The sequence below is a fragment of the Watersipora subatra genome, chromosome 6 (assembly GCF_963576615.1).
Source record: "Watersipora subatra chromosome 6, tzWatSuba1.1, whole genome shotgun sequence".
Lineage (NCBI taxonomy): Eukaryota > Metazoa > Bryozoa > Gymnolaemata > Cheilostomatida > Watersiporidae > Watersipora > Watersipora subatra.
The window spans coordinates 52,676,329-52,700,244 of record NC_088713.1 but is presented as its reverse complement, the minus strand read 5'-3'; the positions used below and the strand labels follow the sequence as shown (position 1 = coordinate 52,700,244).

Genomic DNA, 23,916 nt, shown 5'->3' with positions numbered 1-23,916 from the left:
GACCGATTTAACTCATGCACTACTATAAGCCCCTCTGTGGGGCTTACAGACAATTTAAATCAGACGGAAGCCCCTCATTGGAGCTTTTTTATATTATGTGGTTTGGTTCTCTTTTTGTAGCTACAAGTGAATGGATTCAAATTTTCTTGGTTCAAATGCTTAGTATGGAGACTATTGTAGTGTGTGCTCATGTGAAACTGACAGTAAAGGATTCTTATAAGTATTATATATATAGCATTTGTATTCATTTCATGTGAAACGTTAATTGCGGATGATTCCCAACATCTATAAGCACAAAAGCTCTGAAACGCGCTCGTAGAGAGCATACGAATTTCATCGCATCCGACGAAGACTTGCCTTGTTTGGCCTGACCCATTTTGTGAGCAGCTGTTTGAATGGCTTTTGTTGATACAAATTAATTATGTTCAACCTAAAATGAATTACGTAGTGAATAAGTTGAAGACTCTTTTATGAGAAAGAGATTTTGAGGTGATTCTTTTGTGAGCAGTACATCATGTTTATGTTACACAACTATTTATTGTACTGACTGATAAGAAAAACGAAGTTGCAAGTTGTCAGTCAAGACTCGATAATCATTTTTTATTTACAGCATGAAACTTTGTTGAGTCCAAAAATAATCCATCAGACAACAAGCAAAGCAACCTTTTCACTTCTAACATTCCTTGCAAAAAAACATAATTTTCAGTGATTTGTCTGCTAATATGTTACACAATTCTAAGAAAATTTATCTTTGCCAAAATTATTTAAGCATTGCCAAGTGGAAGTAACTTTATGCGGATCCATGGTCTATTCTAGCAAATACATGTAGACTAATTATTATGACATGACCATGTAGTAACTGTAATTTTTAAATTCTGTAATTTATCTAATTGTGATTTTTACAAGTTGATATAAATGAGATAATCTCTCTTCGAGTTAAATTCAACAACAAGATTGCATAAAGGTTTGGAAATTTTTTTGAAGGTGCATCCCCCTTTTTCTTATTTTGTAAAGAGCAAATCTGACAATACAACAATCATTTCAACGGGTATGTGAACTGACTGTTTGATATAGCCGCGTAATTGCCTTTAAGCTGTATAAATCATCTATCTGAGAATTTTCTGCAAGTTGACAGTCTCGGTTACGATGGTTGTTTCTTGTGTCATTACTGACCAATGCCCCAGATGGGCGCAAACTATTTTTCTAATTGCAAAAGGAAGATTTGTTTAGTAAATTGACAATGTCATATAAGCAAGCTAATAACGATAACTGAACACTTCATTGTTTTGTTAATTATTTGTAATATCTACTGTGACAAGCAACGACAAAAACTGAGCCAAAGGTTTCAAAAGAACAGTGAATATCACACTGTATTATTTAACACTGTTTACGAAAACCTACAATAGGTGTTCTCGTCATTTCATGAACAAAAAATAAGATTGTTATATATGACCTATTGTTAAAGGTTGACTTGCAACAAAATTCACATTACAGTTATTTGATATCAAAAGATGCACCATGTCTTATTCTGTTGTGTTGTAGGTGCAAATTATATGGGAATGTAATTAAAAGCTTTTAAAAGCTAAAAAAACCAACAGTTAATCGCAGCCACATGAGACCGCCGTAGTCTGAATTCTCTTTCCAAAGCGGCTCAAATGGGACGTAGTTGTTACAGGATGGTTTCTGTTTACACTTTCATGCAACCTCATTCGTCGAAATATTTTCACAAATATATTTCACACATTCAATAAAACCAGGTCTATTGTTCTTACGCGTCTATTTTATCGTCATTGTAATGCAGTCACTTTTAGCTCTGATATATTATAACTTACCGTAAAAAGTCGTTAAACTTTCTATCCTTAGTTCGAAGGCGTACATATCATTGTCTGATAATCATGACGAGCCTGTTGGTCACATGTGATATTCGAAAATTGCTGCAAAAATTATTTGCGAAGTATTGGGTCACATGATCAGATTACGACGTGACGATTAGATCAAGCCAAAACAAAATTGAAAGTAGCGCGCATCTATATTTGATATGGGGTCTTCGGTAAAACCCGAAGTGTTTGTCATAAACTAGTGCTACGATAAGTTTTATATGGAGCTTTTTATCGGCCTTTCAATTCACATGAGAACATCATGTAACAAGACAATAACCAAACTGTCAGAACTACGTCAGAGAAATAAACAGATTCCAATTTACGGCGGCTTTTTGTTTTTAAGCTTTCAAGAGCTTGTAATCACATTTCCACATATTTGGCACCTACAACACAACAATGTAAGACATGGTGAATCTTTTGATACCAAATAACTGTAATGTGAATTTTGTCGCAAGTCAACCTTTAAAACTAAAACTAAAGCTTTGGAGGCTAAGCTGCTTTTCATCAACAACAAAAACTTCAGCTTTTTAAAATTCACTCTCAGGGTCGTAGAGCTCACATGTGTGCTATACGGCTCTGTTCACGTCTACACATACTGTTGCAACAATAAAGCTATCTCTCCTTGGAGCAGACAATTCCACTTCTCCGGTAACTTTTAACTACTAAACAGCTATGGCATTCGTTAAAAAGTATTAGTCAGCCCAGCTTATAGCTCTATGGTGACAGTTTTGTCTTATTAATAGAAACACACATGCAATAGATTGAAGGGGAGTCTATGGGTGATCGATCCGCATGATGCCACACTATCACAGTATTATCCAAGAATTGTATTTCAATGGGATTATCGCTCAACTGAGCAGTTACCGGTGTATCTTAGACTCGCAGCTTACAAATTTCTTACTCATCAATACTCTTTAAGGGTGGTCAGTGGTCACGTGAGAGCCGAAATGAACTAAACGACACAAAACAACGTCGCTGTCAGTTGTAAACTGTTCAGCCGAAGACATTTCTGGCTGAAACGAACCATTTCGATCCTGCTCAAAATTTTGTGGTCGAACCCTTGCGTTTATTGGCTGGTTAAAATTCTACCGAGCACTCGTCACATTTCTATTTACGTGCGTGTGAGCAAAGGTAAATAGAAATGGGACGATCTTTTTATTTGGTTAAATAAACAACATCAAACAATTTATGACCAGGCTCTCCCGGACTTGTGATTGTGTTGCATGAATGTAAGATGTTGTGCTTGAGTTTTGCATAAATGTTAAAAAATGGTTGTGGTTTTATTTCCTGTAGAATATAAGTAATGTGTCATACTCATCCTGATGAATAATCGTTGCCTGTTTTATTTATGTAAAACCACAGTACTATGATGAAGACTGTTTTTGTTTGTTATGTACTCAGCATAGAAAAACATTCATATCTTAACAAAAAGTATAATTTTGTTGATGGAAGGTTTGGCAAAATTTTTCTATCGAGTGATTTATTCTGAGCAGCTGAACGATCTTCTGATAAGTCTGCTGTGTAATAATAATTAATAATTGTTCCTCAAAGTTTTTTGTTTACAATAGAAATATTTAGTTTAAATACATAAAAACTACCAATGAAACAGTGTCCTGTCTCCATGCGTATGGTATCTAGGAGGCGAACTTACTTCGGATGCCATGTGACATGTGGCTTAGCCGACCCAAAGTAAACTAACCTCCAAACCTAAGTCAGTTCGGTCATCGCGTGACCACAGCTTTAGCGTGTCACCTTTGCAACATTACTAAAAGGCTGTGTTTCAAGTAAGCGAATCTATTACTGGTGCACCTTCCATTACATCACGTGGTCCATACATGCATACATAGCTGAGAGGTTCTATAGAGGTCCGAAGGGCTATACAATATTACATAGCCTTTTGCAGAGGTCTCTCCAAAGTCGTTCTGTTATCGAAGATGTCATTGGCAGCTGACCAAACTTAAAGTAAAACAACCATGATAGTTAGTGTAATTAATATAATTATTCAATAAGTTAAAGCAATGGTAAAATAAATTGTGGCAATATGTTACAATGCAATACTGTTAGCAGCGGATGACATTCAATCTATATATAAATGTGAGCGTTAGTCGGTCGGTCCAGTTGTATACGGATAGTTTTAGTAATAAAAAATTCGCTTCGCAGAGGATTTAAACTTGCGAAGATTGTAATCGCAAGTTTGCAAACACGCATAACTAACCACAAGATTGTGATTTTCGGCCATTTTTTTTTCGGTATCCGTATTGCGATTGTAGGTTACTAACTAAATGTATATGTAATTTTTACTATTAACTAATATTACCATTTGTTTCATTTTTATAAAGTCATTTTAAAATCCATTACCTCTCTTTTAATGTGACGTTTCAATTTCAGATGTCCTGCTACATTCCTATTTTCAGTTTCTTATAAAGCAATCGCTAAATCTACAAAGTACCGTGGTGTGCTTCATTGCTATACATTTGTACTGGTATCGTCCATAAAAACTTTTTCAATAGTTTTTCAAAGTAGCTTCTGCTGCAGCAGTAACCTTTGTATACACACGTTTCTACATGTATATAGTCACTGTTATTAATAATTCAGCCTAGTCATGATTTTTATTTTATTTTTTCAATTAAATAGTGCAAGTGCTCTAGAATATCGAATATCAGAATAGGATGAGGTTAAGCACTTTACAAAGAATCACAGCCATCTTTGGTACTAAAAATGATCAGTGCTTGTCCAATTACTACATGAATTATGATGTTATACTTATTTCTTTGGCAATTAGGCTTATTTGTGCTGTTTGTCCGAGGTTGGAAGTAGCAGAAAAGCCTCTGACCTCTTGTATAGAACGCACTAGAGTTTGCGCAAGCAGAGTGCCTCAATAGTTTAATAACCTAACCAGGATGGACAATCATTTGTGTCGCTTTGGTTGTCCACTAGTTTATTGAATGATTCATAAGCAGTTTGTTTGTGTGTGTGTATGTGTGCTCTGGTCACTCACCTGTTCCCATACACGTCGCAAAGTACTGGCGACAGCACCGCATGCTATTAGCGGTGAAATGGGAACCTATGCGCCGAATACAGCCAAGGACCGCCGATAGTTGCAGACGGCCTCGCAATAGTTTAGGGCTGTTCAAATGTCGCAAAAGGCCGCAGGCAAAACCTTCATGTAATGCTCGTACAGGTGAAGGTCACCATTATAGAAACGGCATGGCGAGCGAACATTTTATGTGATTCCTCGATTATGTTTAGCGATGTAGCTTATATGTGAACATATGCCACCGAGCCTAGTGCCGCAAGCGTTTTGCTGCGCAAGTTACCGCCAGAGTTTCGAAATCGATATGTGAACCAGGCTTTATTATTAAGCTGCGATCAGATCAGCCATTGTGCAGAGGCCAAGTTTGATCTGAGAGTGGGTGATTTTGTCCGTTTTTTATTTGCAGGGTCAGATAACTTTAGCTGATATATTTTAGTGAGTCACTCCTTGAATTTTGCTGACTGTTTCCTACAATGTTTTTAGTGAACTTTTTTAGCAAACTGCCTGATTATTTTGCACTGCTCATCGCTAATAATGGATAACCATAAGGAGGACGATCTTTTGCTAACATAATGTGCGCAGCAGTTATATGTTCCACAGCAGTTTTCCGGGTTGCGGTTACTCATGAGTGAAGCTATGACAATAGCATACACAGGTGTGAAGACAAATATGGTGTTCATATTAAAGCCTGATTTCCATATGACAGCACAAGGCCGCGACGTCCTGCGTGCGTAGGCCAGCTGTGATATGGAAACTTCAACACACGACGATAGCGCGACGTGCGTACACTAATCGCAAGGATCCAACAGAATGGGTCCTTGCGATGGGTGCGCACGATTATGTATCCCACAATACACCGCTAGACCTTGTCAACCCATCCCATAATTCAAACGGAGGGCTGTTTTCCGAAGAAATCTGTCTCTCCTACGAAAAAGTAAGGAAATTATCCACTCTGTCCAATGCAAGCGTGGTGCCTACGCGCGAGATGGAAACACCGCATTGCGGCCTATAAAATGCATTGTGCACGATCACTGGGCTGCGCACGATCATTGTGCTGTCATATGGAAACCAGGCTTTAATGACACTATGACTCACGGTAAAAAAGATGTCATTGGCTACTCAAATAGAATATCGGCTTTGAAAAAAAATTTTCTCTTTGGACTATATCGGTATCAGGCTTGTTTGCGCTGTTCACACGATACGATTCTCGGTCAGTAGAAAAATTGGTCAGAGAATTGACCCAAAATCGGCTGCTGTGACCGCAGCTTCAGTCTGTTAGATTTAGCTTTCTGCTTTTAGGAGGAAACTTATGTTATGCAAAAGCTATTATAACGAATATTGTTGGTTGGTCACATCGTGTATCTGCTCTAGTAGGGCAGTGGTGTCAGGTTTAATGCTTATTGTTATCTGTTGCTTAATGTTATCTGCTTCCTTGTACTTACTCGCTTACTGCCTAGGAAGCTTTGCAGCGCCCAATCGTCTGTGATCTACGGATGTGACGATTGCCTGACTGATTAGGCAAACATATATAAGCCTGTGTAGATCAGAAACAATTTGAACTCCATATTTTACTCACGCTCTACGTATCACTCTGCTCTTGTATCACTCTTTATATTTTTAGACTTGCGCAATGAGCATCGGCCATTGACTTGATTAGCCTTCATATATTTCATGTTTTTGCAATTGAAAGTTTGAACTTTTAATAAATATATTCTGTTTTAAAGTTTTTTAACTAAAACAAACCAGTCTAATTCTTGACATTAAATCTACACCTAAAATACAGTCCTTTATAAATTCGCAAATCATAAACCAACTACTTGAACCATCAATCCAGCACTTATAGTTAATAATCCTTTAAACAGAGGGTCATTACAATTTCTATGTCATCAGTGAACTATTCAATTGACAAGTTCATTACTAAAGCAGCATGTTTGTGGTGGTTGTAGATAGTAGTTTGTGATTTTGCTGCCAGCAACTTTCTAACAGCAAATTGTTTCCAGCAAAACTGTTGAAAATCTGAGTGTATTGATTTTAACTATATACATTGTATAATAACCGCAAGTAGATCACTAACTTCCATACTATACTCCACACAAGTTGCTTGTAAAACTGTGTATCTCATAACTGAATATTGTAAGATGGCAGATCTCTTCATGAGTGTTTCTATTGTATTCTCAAAAATCTGGTTAATCATTGATTGGCTTGGTTTGCTGAGCATCAGTATCTTTGTCAGACTTATTATTGTTGGCATAGGCCTGAAATCCTCAATTGCTTTATTTGTTTTCTCTATAAAACATGTTATAATGGAACTCTATACATAACAACCCAAAGGTAGACAAATGTGTTTTATTTTATAATTTTAAAAGTATAGCACTATGATTCTTCGTCTTAACTTATTAGTATGCTGGACTTGGTAGATGGCATCGAAATCTGCAAGCAAACACATTAACAATCAAATATATTACAGAATAGGAGAATGTGTTCTAAAAATGGTAACTACCCTTGTTGCTAAGCTCGCACCTATTTTTTGGATCAGCTTTAAAATGGCTTTTTTGCTAGAAAAACAGCAATACTGTTTCTAGTGCTTTTTGATTCAACTTAACTAGCCCATGTTTAGTACATTTACTGTGACTAGCATGCTCACTTATCACCACTTGCGACTCTACCACATGCCATTCAGCCACCTAAATGCTGAGTATTAATTAATGTCATACGGCAACCAGCTTTATGGATGCAAAGCTTTTATGTGAATTTAATAATATTTTTAAAATTAATTGCTATTAAATCTAAGTGGTAAGTACAATGGCTGGTTTGGAAACTTTGGATAAGTTTTGGCACAGTATTCCGATGTCACTCGTGAAAAGATCCTGAGACCTACCGAAATTTATTAAAAATAACATTCTTTGCAATTGTGTTATGCAATTAAAACGTGATTTTAATGACACAGATGGCTCCTGCCTCTACTTCTCTCATCTAAACCAAGAAAGAGTCATGTAGAAGGTGACGATGACTTCCATGATGATTTGAAATCAAGCGAACAGCTGGAAATCGAACTGTCAAGGTCTGGCTCGAACATAGTGGAGTGCATCGGTAGGTAAATATGACCAATATTTCCAGGTTTTCTACAAAACAAAATATCTGGCACACATTGCAGCCTCGCTGCATATGCTAAACTGCATGGCTGCTCATATTGTGGTGCATAATTTGGGTATATAAATGTATTTTGGTATTAGCTACTTTCACTTATTGTTAGTGTATAAAGCAGATATACAGAAAGCAGAGTGGCTTGAAATAATACTGCAGCAGATCAGCGATATGTAGTTAAATTTATTTTATGGTTGATACATATGCTTTTTATAATAATATTAGCATATGATATTTATTTAGCAGGTTATGAGGTACAGAGCTTAAAACTCAACTGCAATGACTGCACCAGCTTTATAGCCTCCTGTCCAGGTTTACGCATCATCCCCTGATGCGATACTAATCAGTGTAAAAGATAGAGGTGGTATGTTTCCACCTCATCCTGTCATCACAAAGATATGTCTAGGCTCAGAACTGAGCATACGGCAGGGTGTCGACTTACAAGGAATCACTGCAGACATACACAAGCTGGTGGTCACTAAAACTCTTTCATCGGTTTTACAAAGCAATTTGCATCAGGGATTTCCATGCTCGTTCCACTGCACAGCGCAACGTTAGTTAAAATATCACCTCCAGATATTTCAGGATTATAATTCATCAGGAGGCTACAAAGGTAGCAGCTAACAAGGGAATCTCAGATCAAGGCTTAGCCGACTGGTCGTCTTTAGTCATGTGTAGCCTTTCACAGTATGTCTAGAAAAGAGTACCATTTGTCGCTTGTTTTCTACGAGTTTGCTGATGCTGTTTGCATAACACCCAAGACCCAACATTTATATTCATGGCAGACTGCAATCAGCGTACGATGTACCAGTGTGTATGCATTTGAAATCAGTTTGTACACCTAGCTATCTGACATGTTAGCCCATAGCATATGGCAACATTGATAATTTTGCAATATCTTTTGGAATACATGTGCATCAATATACACTTTTACTCGCACTTTTTATATGAAATATTCAACTTCATGTTTACAAATTTGCAGGGTAGGAAATACATAGTGTATAAGCGGTGTATCTAAAATTTGAAACAAATATCTTGTGTGCTTTAGTAGTTATATCAAATTACGTGTAGCAACAAAAATGTCTCTTGATTCTTTCAGTGTAAACAATGATGACTCACTTGCCTGACCAGCTGCAAGTGAACAAAGCATTGCCCTTCTGTCACAAAGCATGCGGTTATTTATGTAGGACATCACTGCTTTGCATTGCCCAGTCTCCTATAGCTAATAGGTCTTAAATAGGCTCGTAAATGTCACCTTCAAGAAAGGGTAGTGAGCTTCAGCCAGCGCATTGGCATTTAAAATACACCCAAGGTCAAGCTGAGAATTAAACATGAGTAGCAGTACGCAGACCAACACACACAGGCACACATACATATTGAGCTATCCCTGCTACTTCACTCTGTATGGGGTATAAGTGGTAACATCACTTATGAGTTCAATATAGTGTCAGGGTCAGTCATGTAGTAGGACACTCCCCTGGTCATGAATATAATCTCCAACATATCTATGGCAAAACAGTCTTCAGCCATTTTGCAGCTGTTTAACTAGGTGAATACAATTGTGAGAACTTTGCAAATTTTATGCAATTCAAGTTAGTTTATTTTTATCCTGCAAAGTTCTGATCAGACATCAGCTGTAATCAGCAATTTGGATTTAAATGCTCTCTGTTGTGTCCTTATGAGGCTTACAGCGTACCCGTACCCGTGGTTTTATAGAACTATTAGGACTAAAAATGGCTTGAGACAGCTGGAACAAACATTTACTGAACCAAAATGAATCGAACAATATTAGAGCATGAGCGTTTAATTAATCTAGCAAAAGGGCTACCCAAATATTGCAGCAGTAATATTAGGTGCTCAAAATTAGCCAGTTCAACCTTCTTAGGAGGGTTTTTGACATACACTATTTTCCCATGATGCGCAGTGCTTCGGAGTTGCGCCCTTTCCGAATCATGGAAACGGCGTCTTCGCACTGAAATCACTGCGCACTGATCAGTGCGAAGTCTGTGCAAATTTGCAACAAGGAAACAGCAACTGCGCGGTGGCTGCACATATCTCCCATGCCATGAAAACGGATTCTTCGAGGGCCATGAAATAGTACAAAAGCTATCCTGCTAATCTTGTTTTCTAATCTGATTTTCTTTCACCTATATTTAATTATGGTCTGCGCCCACAAGGATGAGGTGATTACTTTCCCAGACTTTGTTATCGATGCCAACACCTTTCGAAAGACAGGAGGCACGTCCTAAATAACGTTTAAATAATATATTGCTTAAAAAATTCTTATTAAAAATATATTACTTTGTAAAAATTGTGTTCAAGTTTTGTAAAACATTGTGATTGTGTATTGTAAATAAAAGTATAATGATGACAGAAACATAAAAAGACCTTTTCTGATGTTCGGTATCCATGATCGATTCAATTTCTCCATCAGGCGATTCGATTTATACAATGTCTCTTCTCTGGCTAATTTGCTGAAAACCACTGCGCAGCATGGTAACGTGTCAATCCCTTCGACTTCGGAGGGGGCTGCATCGCAGTACTGCGCACCATGGAAACATAGTTATAGTCCTTTTAACATTGCCCTAACAATAGACCGATCTTTAAACAGAGCAGCTCGTTTATTGTGAACGATATTTGCAATAAGGTTTCCTTTTATACATTTGGAAAATTTGCAGGTATTTTATAACCATAAAACAGCTAAAGTTTTTTAAAAATTCTGCAACTGAATAAAGCATTGTTGCAGAAAAACAGTGATATCTTATAGAGAAGTTGTTTTCATTGCATGAAGCAAGACTAAAGCTGAATAAGGATACTTCATTAATAATAATTTTGTTTGTGTTTTAAAGAGCCTTGTTAAATATTAAAATGGTTTTCTATTCTGTGCTAAAGTTTTGCATGCAAACAATAAAATAGAAGGAACTTAAATGACAACATAGGTGAAACAAATGCAGGCCTCGATTGAGTAAAATGTTGGTATATTGTACCTAAGTTCACTTGAAATGTAGAAAAGAGTAAATTGAATGTAATAAAATCCTGCGAAAGTGCTCTCAACTTCAATGAGGAATTAGTACGAGTGACTGCGCGTTACAATCAGAGAATATGAATAATTAAGCATTTTGCTATGTACACACTGTACTCTGCAATCAAGCGTTTCAATAAACACTTGCTGATGTGGATTTAACACCAGGCTTGACCTCAGAGGTCAAGTACTAGCCTAATTAATGACTCAATCAATAGCTAAGCAGTCTTGTCCCCGCTGAGCTTAGCAGCAATGATTCGGAAGGTTGGCACATTGAGACTGCTGAAATGGAAATAAAAACGACTGAATCGTGAAAATGTTTTTAATGTGATTGTCATCGATATTCTAATGCACATTAATAACACTAGTGCCGTTTCCATAATTGGCAAGAACAATGGATTCGATAATGTTTTTTAGATCGCAAAACTCGCTTAGCTTGCGGATTTATGCTGTTTCCATGACGCAGATAACTTGTGGATTGGCTCAGTTTGCAAATTATGAGCGTCATGGAAACGCAGCTATTGTCTGTTAATTCTCTAGCATGTTGAACTCTTCTCTAGTTGAGCTCTAAGAGATGAGCGAATTAATCACATCCTTCAAATAGCACGACAGTAGACGGTCTCACTGTCAAGGACTGTTACACAGGCTGAGGATGTCTGACTGCTAACACGAGCTCACTCCGTTGACTATCTATGCGTTGACTATCTATGCCATCTCACCGTGCGGCGCATGGGCCATCATCCTAACCATAATGTTTTGGAATGTTGCATATATGTTACAGCCATTCTGAAAATAGAAATACACACAAATTTTTATTAATCATTTTGATACTTATGTGACTACAACATATAATGACACTGTTTTGAAGCTGTCTTCTATTATAGTTGCAGCTGTGTCAAAGGTTGGCTTGCAATAAAATTCACATTACAGTAATTTGGTATTAAAAGATTCACCATGTTTTACTCTGTTATGTTGTAGGTGCAAAATATGTGAAAAGGGATTACAAGCTCTTAAAAGCTCAAAAACGAAAAGCCGCCATAGCTTAGAATCTCTTTATTTCGATGACGTAACCACGAAGTTTGGTTATTGTCTTGTCACGTATGTTCTCACGTGAATGGAAAGGCCAATACAAAGCTCAATATAAAACTTATCGTAGCAATAGTTTATGACAAACACTTTGGGTTTTACCAAAGACCGCATATCAAATATAGATGCTCACTACTTTACAGTTTTGCTTCGGCCTGGTCTAATTGGCAAGTCATAATCTGATAATGTGACCCAACACTTCGCAAATAAATTTTGCAGCGCTTTTCGATCATCAAAGGTGACCAACAGGCTCGTCATGATTATCAGACAATGATATGTACTCCTTCGGGGTAAGGTTAAAATATTTAATGAACTTTTGCGATAAGTTATAAGATATCAGTGCTAAAAGTGACAGCATTACAATGACGATAAAACTGACGCGTAAGAACAATAGACATAGTTTGATTGAATGCGTGAAGTATATTTGCGAAAACATTTTGACGAATAAGATTGCATGAAAGTGTAAACAGAATCCATCTTTCACAACTACATCACGTTTGAGCCGTTTTGGAAAGGGAATCCAAACTACGGCGGTCTCGTGGGGCTGCGATTTTATGTTCGTTTTTGAGCTTTTAAGAGCTTGTAATCACATTTCCACATCTTTTGCACCTACAACACAACAGAGTAAGACATAGTGAATATTTTCATATCAAATAACGGTAATGTGAATTTTGTTGCAAGTCAACCACCAAACACCACTAAACACCTGGCCAGACATTTAGTTGTGCTGCCAAAATAGATGACTATGGTATATTTAAACCCACCAGTCTCATGTGCCTCGCATCTCCATCATTCGCTCATTGAGCAATGCTATGGCTGTCCCAAAGTAGGTATTATTCATGGAGTAAGCTCCATGACTGCATGAACAGTAATCAATCAAAAGTTTACTATTTTAGTCATGCTTACCAGTTTGCCTCTTCGCTATGACATCACTCAATAGGCTTACAGTGGAAATGTCTTACGGTGTGTTTACACTGCAGCAACTACTATCAATTTTAGTTGCGCATGAAATTGGCTGCAATCACATAGCTGCAACTTCCTACAGCTCCACCGATGATTGCACAGTAAAATTTTAGATTTACCAGACTTATTTGTTTTTTGAAACATGTAAACAGTTAGAATTTATATTTTCAAAGCTTGATGCAGTTGCACAAGTGCATTGGGCGGAGTCAATGACTATCTCTGACATCAAACATCTTTGTAAGCCTTTGCCTTTACAGATATTGTTACCCACAGCTAAAGCTTGGAACATCAGCAGAATTTATAACAGAATCTTTGTGATTGCTTTTGTCATGTTATGGAGGATTTTTTTCACCCAACCTCAGACAAGCTGACTATTTTACAGCGCTTACTGCTTGCTGTTTGAATTTTTCACATTTATTGCTCTTCTATATGAATAAACATGTTTAACCAATCATTGCAAATGCTAGTTGACTTTGATCATGTCTCATCGCTTTTCTTCTTTTCACAGTGTATGACTTAGTATGAGGCTTCCTAGTTCATCTACTAGCAAAGTTATGGTAGGGATACTTAACAATCACTTTCAATACGTCTACTTCATTTAAAAGCTACAGAGTGACAAATCTAAACATCTGAGGTATGCATGAGTTGACATTAACTGACTTGCCCTTAATTCGATTATGGAGCAAACTTTGAAGGCATGGTATCAAATGAAACCATATACATGTACCTCTGAAAGGTGTTATGAGGTCACTTAAGTTAAAGTTACACTAAGCCAAAATAAATTTGGGCCTACAAAAACAACACTTGAGCTAAGGTTAAAATGGTCCGCTGCTTCTGTAAAAAGTATTCACAAAATTAGCCATTATTCTTCTTTGAGGTAGGTTTTCAGATAATATGTCACATATTTCAAACATTCATCTTGTTCATTGTTAATAAGACTAATATGCTCATTGCTAATATGATTAATTTATCTCTGCAAAACATTCCAGTTCATTAGAACATTGTCAAGACATGCACAACGCTTCATTTATTACTAGGTGAATGCCCTGCGTTGCAAGGGTAATATAACTGTTAATAAACACTACATTACCTACTACATTACAATTACAGTACATTAACTGCAACTGTTTATAAGTTGTTTTATTACCCCTGCAATGCCAGGCATTCAGCTAGTGAGGCTATGAGCCCTGAAGCTAGATGGTAATTATTATCATTGCTATAACAGGACTACACTTGGACACAGATTAATATATATATATATATATATATATATATATATATATATATATATATATATATATATATATATATATATATATATATATATATATATATATATATATATACTCATGCTACAGACAGTACTGTTTTGGCTATTGAAGCCTCATCAGTGCAGCTCAGAGCTTAGGCAAGGGACACTAGAGGTGGAACGAGACAGGTTTTTTAAGCTCGAGACGAGACTCGAGACACTGTCTTGTAAAAATTCGAGACTCGAGACACGAGACAGTAAAATAATGAGCATTTGGTGATGATTTCACTACACAAGTACTAGCTACTTGGTATATAAAATTAATAAAACTCTTTTTAAATTGAATTTTCACCTGGTGTAAACGATTTAAATACAACATTTTAATAGTGATATGCATGTAGTTTTTGTAAACAAAAGTGACACAAACAGCTCTAAAATACCGAAGTTATATATTCTAAGAATTTTGAGCTTGATTGATCATAATTATTATAAACATAATGCTTTGTACATGTATATTTTTACTATCTATTGAATAGTTCTTACTTTTTAATGTAATGAAACCGATAGCCGTCGCTCTACAAAGAAATACCGCAACTAAAAGAACACACGATAACACTTTCATTCTTATCGTTTCATTAATGTTAAGTTTTGTTTGTGTATTAGCTGTAGTATGTGAATTATATTTAAATTGTACTCATGAAATTATATTAATTACTGTATACGTGCACATGTATATTCTTACATTGAGCTAACAAACGTCATTGTTAACCGAACACGGACTATGGTCGACACGGCCTTTCGTTCGTTTCTCTGTGTCCGGGCAAGTTTTACCCGCGATTGGTAGTATATACGTAAAAGAGGCCCGAATTTTATGATGGGCAGTTGGTGTTTAGACACGATACGATAAAATACAGATATTTTACCAGCAAAAGTCTAATTTATTAAATTGGATTATCCGAAGAGTAATTAGATACGACCCGGTATCTGTTTTAAGGACACAGAACCGAACTAAAAAATAACAGGGCCGTTGTCCGGACTACATGATTAGACTCAGTGGCCAACATAATCAGTAGCAACGGGTAGTAACGGACCGGGTATAACTTTAAAGGCAGTTGCCCGCAATCCATTACAATATATGGAGTTGTTGCTACCGCAAGAAGCCATGTTATAACAACCGTGCGCAGGCGCTTTAGTTCTATTTCCTGTCTCGAGTTTGGCAATAGTTAAGTCGAGACGAGACCGATACGAGACGAGACAGGTCGATACTCGAGACGTCTCGTGTCTCGTTCCACCTCTAAGGGACACAAATCCCATTACCAATGAGAGTTGATTTCCTGCCATGAAACAACTAGGTTGCCTCACAGACTTTAAGAAAATCAATGTGCTGGCACCAGAGTGCTCAAATCACAAAAGTGATGAGCTTTGCACAAACACACCTAGTAGTCTGATCAGGCCAAGGCAACCAGCCGTGGCCTGATCAGACTACTAGGTGTGTCAGGCAGGCCGACGAGGGGAAGGCCCAGAGTTCAGGCTGCACCGGCTTGTTAGGATAGTAAGGCTGGCTCAGCTACCGGGCCAAGCCATTACAATATATACATATATATATATATATATATATATATATATATATATATATATATGTATATATGTATATATATATATATATACATATATATATATATGTATATATATATATATATATGTATATATATATACATATACATATATACACATATACATATATATATATATATATATATATATATATATATATATATATATATATATATATATATATATATATATATATATATATATATGTGTGTATATTGTAATGGCTTGGCCCGGTAGCTGAGCCAGCCTTACTATCCTAACAAGCCGGTGCAGCCTGAACTCTGGGCCTTCCCCTCGTCGGCCTGCCTGACACACCTAGTAGTCTGATCAGGCCACGGCTGGTTGCCCCAATCTCAGGCTCACTTGGAACGCTAACACAGCCTGCTCTCTGAGACCCTATCTAGGCTAGTCTAGGTTCCGGGCTAGCTTACTGTAGGGCCTGATCTCTAATGCTATGGCATTTCTGATCAGGTCCTGTTGTAGCGTAGCCAACCCTTAGCCTTCCTTAGGTATCTCCCAAGCAGTCCTTACTTGAAGCTAGATCAGTTTTGGTAGAATGGTCCTGACTAAGCCACCCAGGCAGGCATAAACGTGATCAGTCGGTGTGAGTGAATTTAGCCTATTTATTATATATAATCATGAATACATGTTGCACAGCGTCGCCCACTTACATAATAATTACATAACACCTAATTACGTTGCGGCAGGCCTGTGAGGCATGCAGTGTTACATAACAGGCTATAATAGAAAAGCACACATAAGGTTGTAATACAGAACATTGATATCTAAGGATAAGAGCATAGTTAATACATTTGTCTAGTCCTCCACAATATATATATAAAAAAAATTGTTTCCTCACCCCGGATATCCCGTATGGGTGGTAAATTCTGCTCTAACTCGGGTCTCCTACCAGAGACCTGGGAGTTTGAGCACTCGCCTCAAGATCTTAGCTGTTCCCAATAGCGCACTTTTCTGCAACTCACCTGAGTTGATTGCTGTTGGTATTTGGGCAAGCCATATTTTACGCGCCGGTGTTATTGCGCCCAGTGCCCCAATGACTACTGGGATTACAGTTGTTCTTACATTCCAGCATTTTTCAATTTCTTCTCCAGAAAGGGAGATATTTAAATATCTCCCTTTCTGGAGAAGAAATCTTTATGGTAAATGGATTATGATATACTTTAAATGCACAAACCCTATTACCCAAACAGACAATAGAAAAACCATTTGTGGTTGCATTGTACTATAGCCATTTTGCTTAGTATCAAATCTATATATGATGTATTTTAACAATTCTAAAGCCAAATTAATCTAGCTTATCCTTCAGGGTCCTATTGGGATCTGAACTGCAACATGATAAAAATGAATTTTTTTAAACTAATTTAATGTGAACTTGTTAAAGATTTTCATAAACATGACTTGACTTGGAGCTCTCTACATGCACATGTATTTTTCTATGTAATGCAAAAACACTGATTCAGTTCAAGCATGTACTCAGCTGCAATCTATTTCAATAACAGATTACCCAGTTTTTTCCAGTTAGAGTTTTCCCTCCTTGGAAGGTTGCATCTATGAGGTGTTAATCATGCCTCATAGCATTTCTCTAGAATTACTAGCAATTATCTGATACAACCTCCGGTAACTTCTCTTACTGCACCCTAAAACTTATGCTTAGTACAATGTGATTCTGCAAAAGAGTTGAAACCTGACAACAACAGAAGCTATGAAACATCCTGATAAAATACACCACAGTATAACAACTCCTTACCAGGTCTTTAGTATAACTACTAAATTGATGAAAACTGCCATATTTGGTAAAATCATCATTTATTATTATTCTAACATTATGACAGAACTAAATTATTTAGCGGAATGAAAGGTATATACTTTCGGTACTATGTTATGCAAATAAAATGTATGAATAAATCGAGTATTGAATTGTAATTTGAAAGTATTCAAACAATGTTGTTTTGGTATAATAAATCAAAACTCAAACCAAAAATGTTTAAAAATATTGCACAGGCTCACAACAGCAGACTCAAGTCTTTTGAAATAATTTCAACAAAATACATTTTTAATCAACTGGTTGAAAACATTTAACTTACAAAACAAAATGTAAACATGAAAAATTTGTTTAAAATGTACTAATACACATATTAAACTTACTTGTATTTCGTCTATATAATTTGTAAAAGCTTTTAATGATGAAAAAACAAATATCTGGCAAGCCAATTGAATTATCGTTTTTGGAATTTCAAAACTTAATGCTACAATTTTTAAAACCTTGCCGTAGTATTATTAATTCCCCTAAAACATATCAGTTGATGTTACACACATAGAATCAAAGTACTTGTTAATAAAATGTCGTTTGTCAATTTATATAAAGACTGTTTTTTGCATCATCATTACTTCTAAGAACTACAATTGTAGCTGAATGCTTTATGCCTATTTACCAAATGTATATGTAGAACAGTCTAAACAGATGCAACTACTGTGAACTAGTAAGTGCTGCAGCTTTATAACCTCGTTACATTTATATTACTGCTACACTTTCCTCTTTAGAAACTCTTTGTTTGCATTCAAACTTCTTTGCGTTGGCCTGTTATCAAATTAGCCAATGTTTTACTTTTTCAGTTAGTATACAGAAGTACAGAAGTTAGTACAGAAGTTAGTACCAGTACCAGTTGGTATTATTTTTGAAATTTGCTCTTTTCAACTATATTTGCATTTATCTCAAATTTTTAACAGGTTACTAATGAGGTATTAACTACATTACTAATGAGTTTATGGTCAAAACGCATACAGCGATAGTCTGTCATTCTTGCTATAAACTTTGTAGTATTATTTTACATACCAAGTATTTAGGATCTTCAGTTAATAGCATCTATAAACTGTATGCAAAGTGAATACAGTGTCTTTCTTTTCGTGAATTTTAGCAAGTCAATAATCTTACTTTCCATTTTATTGACTACTGCAGTTTAACTATGTTAGTTTCAAAAAACTGCAAGCACCAACTATTATAGCAATTTAATAAAAACGAGTTAATGTGAAACTAAAAGTTGTCCTTCTGTTAAAGCGTAGTGGTACAACTCCCAAATTATTAAAACATCACTTGAAGTTACTGTATCTTGCTGCAAAATGAGAAGGTAACTTCTATGTAATTTTGTATGCAAAATATAAATATTGTGTGGCGTGCTCCGAGCAAATATGTCAACAGCATTGTTGCTTTTAGATGCAAGCTTCTAATTTGTTTAAATAGGTTTCTTTCTAAATATTATTGAATATATCCCAGTTGAAAATTTGGGATCTAGAAGCGACCATTAGCGGTGGAAACCGTCATGGTCAGGATACACTTGCCTGACCATAATGTTCCTGATTGCAACTCATAATTAATCACATTTGGCTAATGTCTAAAACTCTCTGTACCATTGTGCTCGATTTCTCAAAATAATGAATATCGATAGAGCTATTAATAATTCCCATACAAAAATGAGAAAAGTAAAATGATTGCAAACAGCTGTTATGATGAAAAAGACAAATGATTGCTATCAATTGGTACAAGTCAAAACAATATTTGCATAGGAGGATGGCAAAATGGGTAAAAGTAAAATTAATCTTTTTTTTAATGGTTTGTTGTTCGCCTATTTATTAAACTACCAACAAAAGCTCTAATAGAACCAGTTATACAACTATGTACATATGTTACACCATAATGTTATAGCAACATAGCAAGCCCATGTTATACGCATTTTTACACTCCAACATCCCAAAGTAATGTTTTTGTAACATTGCTGGGACATTTATTTGAAAGTAAAAACGATATAACACCATAATGTTCTAACTACATTGCAAGGCAATGTTATATAAATGTTTACGCTGGAACATTCAAAGGTAATATTTAATGAATATTCCTGGGACATTCATTTGAATGTAAGTATGATGTCACACCATAATATTCCAACTACATAGCAAGCCAATGTTATATGAATGTTAGCACTCGAACATTGCAGAGTAACGTTCCTGTGACATTTCTGGGACACTCATTTGAAGTTAATGATGATGTCACACCATAATATTCTAGCTACATTGCTAGCCAATGTTATATGAATGTTTTCACTCGAACATTCCAGAGTAACGTTCCTGGGACGTTCCTAAGACATTCATTTGAAGTTAAATATGCCGTCACACCATAATATTCTAGTTACAATGCCAGCCAACGTTATGTGAATGTTTTCAATTGAACATTCCAAAGTAACGTTCCTGGGACATTCCTAAGACATTCATTTGAAGTTAAATATGATGTAACACCATTATATTCTAACTACATTACAAGCCAATGTTATATGAACATTAACTCTCGAACATTCAAAAGTAACATTCTTGAAACATTGTTGGGACAATTATTTGAATGTAAATATGATGTCACCCCATAATATTCCAGTTACATTTCAAGCCAATGTTATATGAATGTTTTCACTTGAACATTCCAGAGTAACGTTGCTGGGACATTCCTGGGACATTCATTAATAATGTTCGCTAACGATGTTATGATAACGTTTCCAAAGTATATTCCTGTAACATTCTGCTGAACGTTATGATAATATTATTGCACAACATTATATGCAACGTTCCTGCAACATTGTTGGAACATAATTCCACAATGATCATCAAATAACGTTTGTAGAACGTTATGACAATGTTTTTGGAACGTTATTTCAGCGTAACGTTACAGAACATCCCAGGAATGTCGTTGTTAGTTGGATATCCTGGTGAATGACAGGATTTGCCCATTGTATTAGCAATTGCAAATGCAGTGTAGAGTAGATATGCTGCTTCTACAATTATATTATATTCATGAATAAACTAACTTCAATTTATGAATAAAATATCAAATATATCATGGGACATTCCTATGAAATTCATTTATAGTTAAATATGATGTCACACCATAATATTCTAGTTACATTGCAAGCTAATGTTATATGAATGTTAACCCTCGAACATTCCAAATTAACATTTTTGTAACACTGCTGGGACATTCATTTGAAATTAAAATTGAGGTAACACCATAATATTCCAACTACATTGCTAACCAATGTTATATTAATGTTTGCACTCGAACATTCAAAAGTAACATTCCTGAAACATTGCTAGAAAATTCATTTGAAGTTAAATATGATGTCACACCATAATATTCTAGCTACATTGCTAGCCAATGTTATATGAATGTTTTCACTTGAACATTCAAAAGTAACATTTCTGTAACATTGCTAGGACATTCATTTGAAAGTAAAATTGATGCAACACCATAATGTTCTAACTACATTACAAGCCAATGTTATATGAACATTAACTCTCGAACATTCAAAAGTAACATTCCTGAAACATTGTTGGGACAATTATTTGAATGTTAATATGATGTCACCCCATAATATTCCAGCTACAATTCAAGCCAATGTTATATGAATGTTTTCACTTGAACATTCCAGAGTAACGTTCCTGGGACGTTCCTAAGACATTCATTTGAAGGTAAATATGACGTCACACCATAATATTCTAGCTAAATTGCCAGCCAACGTCATGTGAATGTTTTCACTTGAACATTCCAGAGTAACGTTCCTGGGACGCTTCTAAGACATTCGTTTGAAGTTAATTATGATGTCACACCATAATATTCTAGTTACATTGCAAGCCAATGTTATGAGAATGTTAACACTCAAACATTCAAAAGTAACATTCCTGAAAAACTGCTAGAGAATTCATTTGAAGTTAAATATGATGTCGCGCCATAATATTCTAGTTACATTGCAAGCCAATGTTATATGAATGTTAACCTTCGAACATTCAAAAGTAACATTTCTGTAACATTGCTAGGACATTCATTTGAAAGTAGAATTGATGTAACACCATAATGTTCTAACTACATTACAAGCCAATGTTATATGAACATCAACTCTCGAACATTCAAAAGTAACATTCCTGAAACATTGTTGGGACAATTATTTGAATGTAAATATGATGTCACCCCATAATATTCCAGTTACATTTCAAGCCAATGTTATATGAATGTTTTCACTCGAACATTCCAAAGTAACGTTGCTGGGACATTCCTGGGACATTCATTAATAATGTTCGCTAACGATGTTATGATAACGTTTCCAAAGTATATTCCTGTAACATTCTGCTGAACGTTATGATAATATTATTGCACAACATTCTATGCAACCTTCCTGCGACATTGTTGGAACATAATTCTACAATGATCATCAAATAACGTTTATAGAACGTTATGACAATGTTTTTTTTGGAACGTTATTTCAGCGTAACGTTACGGAACATCCCAGGAATGTCATTGTTAGTTGGGTCTCCAATATGGTGCATACGTTACGTATCGCTATCAACGTAAAAGTCACATGATTGCCATTCCAGAGGTTTTAAGTTCAATGCAAAGCACAATCATTAAACCCATCCCATATGATAATCGTTGCTTATCCTGGTAGATTATATCATTGCAATAACTGAATGAGATTGACCTCAGCTAGAATTAGATTTGGCAGGATTAACCTTTTAAAGGTCGTAGTGACATTTATGTTACCTATAGGCCTATTTGTGTTCTCCCACGGGCAGTACAGCAGTCATGTTGCTTGCGTTAGCATTTTTCATATCAGTTTTTATACTCATCAAAACATCAGAATGAGTCAAGCAAAAAACTATTTTGCACAAAATATATTAAACCGATATAACTTTTGCTCATTGCGATCTTTATATTCAAAGTTTAAAAAAGAACAAATAATTCAAGAAAAAGTGATATTAATTTCTCTTGTGTCAGCATATTTTTAAATTGGTTTAATCAGAATCAGTCAAACAAGCGCAACTTATTGTCAAGCACATGTTAGACCGATAAAATGCTTACTTATCTCCATCGTAATCACCGCAGTTTTATAAAAAGTCAAAAATATTTGTAGTTTAAGAAGGGATTGTGGCAAATCGTAAAAATGGCTTCTCCAAGTTGCAGCCCTAAAACCTAGTTACAACCAACTGCATCCCTAAATATTTCATGTATATTTAATAGAAATATAATCATTATTCTTATTATTTGGTAGATAATTTTCTACTGAACCCTTCTCATGAACGGTAATTTAAAATAAAACTGACAATTTTCGAGTTATGAGCAAATTAATAAAACATAACAGCCTTTTATTTAAAATTAATTCGACGACAGGAAGGGGAAACTCTAAAAATAAACTTGCATGGCAAAGTGCCAGATGAATTGTGATGGTACTTGATAATGTTAAACTCAATACTTCACAGACTGCAGCAACAGGTGACAATATACCTTATTCAATTGCATTCTAGAGACTGATACTGGAGAGATGGGTTGCCTCATTCACTATGTTTCCATGGTGCGCAGTACTGCAAAGCAAGCCCCCTTCGAAGTTGAGGGGATTGTACGTTTCCATGCTGCGCAGTGGTTTTCAGTAAATACCGCAAATTAGCCAGAGAAGAGAAATTGTATAAATCGAATCGCCTGATGGAGAAATAGAATCGATCACGGATACCGAACGTCATAAACGGTTTTTTTATGATTCTGTCGTCATTATACTTTTATTTACAATACACATTCACAAGGTTTTACAGACCTTGAAGAATAGAGAAAGCATAATATTATTATGCTTTATTATTCATCTTGAGGTGCTGATTGATGTTCTAAAAAAAGAATCAAGGAGATTGACCAACCAGAAGCTGAGATATAGCCAGCCAAACACAGGTCTACCAAAAAACAAAAGTGTTTTGGTAATCATCAATATATGACGTATGAAATCGACTTGTATGCCATTGGTCAATTAAGCCAACTAATGCGCTCTCCTATAACAATCACGGCGTTTTAATTGGTTTAATCCCTGGAAGTATAGAACAATCAAAT

At 35.8% G+C, this 23,916-nt stretch overlaps 1 protein-coding gene across 1 annotated transcript in view; it reads left to right on the top strand.

The window, feature by feature from the left end:
• Nucleotides 1–23,916, top strand: part of LOC137398356 (26S proteasome non-ATPase regulatory subunit 10-like) — a 502,349-nt gene that overhangs the window by 226,674 nt on the left and 251,759 nt on the right. The window lies entirely within an intron of this gene.